The sequence below is a fragment of the Myotis brandtii genome, unplaced genomic scaffold, assembly GCF_000412655.1.
Source record: "Myotis brandtii unplaced genomic scaffold, ASM41265v1 scaffold55, whole genome shotgun sequence".
Lineage (NCBI taxonomy): Eukaryota > Metazoa > Chordata > Mammalia > Chiroptera > Vespertilionidae > Myotis > Myotis brandtii.
In genome coordinates, this window is record NW_005370042.1 from 2,787,428 (window position 1) to 2,788,000 (window position 573).

The window sequence follows — 573 nt, forward strand, 5'->3', positions numbered from 1 at the left end:
TCCAGAACCACAGGAAGGCTGGCTGAGTGGAAATTCTACAACTAGAAGGAAAGAGAAAAACACACTGAGACTCAGAGGAGGTGCGGTGTGGAAGTAAAGTACAGAGGTACGGAGGCACACTCGGAGAGGGCTGGCAACTGAGGACACGTTTGTCTTTTTCAATGGGGAGGGAGACACATGCTCCCGCTCTGAACGCCAGTTCCGGGCCAGTCTCTGGGGACCCAGACTCATATGGGGAGAAACTGGACTGTCTGGCATTGGGCGGAACTCGAGGGCGGCTTTCTCTCAGAGGTGCCTGCAGCAATTACTGCAGAATAGTGAGACCCGGGTCCTCTTAGGGCAGGGCTGAGGATCAGCCATAGCTGTTTGCTCCACCCTGTTGAGTCCCTGAGACCCGCCCCACCCAAGCTGTGTGCAGAGGCTTTTGCATATGAATGCCCTGACCCTTTGCAATCTGAAAATTACCTAACAAACTGCAGCTTGGTCAGAGAGACCCAGAACATCCAAAAAGAAGGCCCAAGACCCCAAAGCAGCTTGCATTGCTTCACAGCTGGGCCTCATCTGGGCACCTCC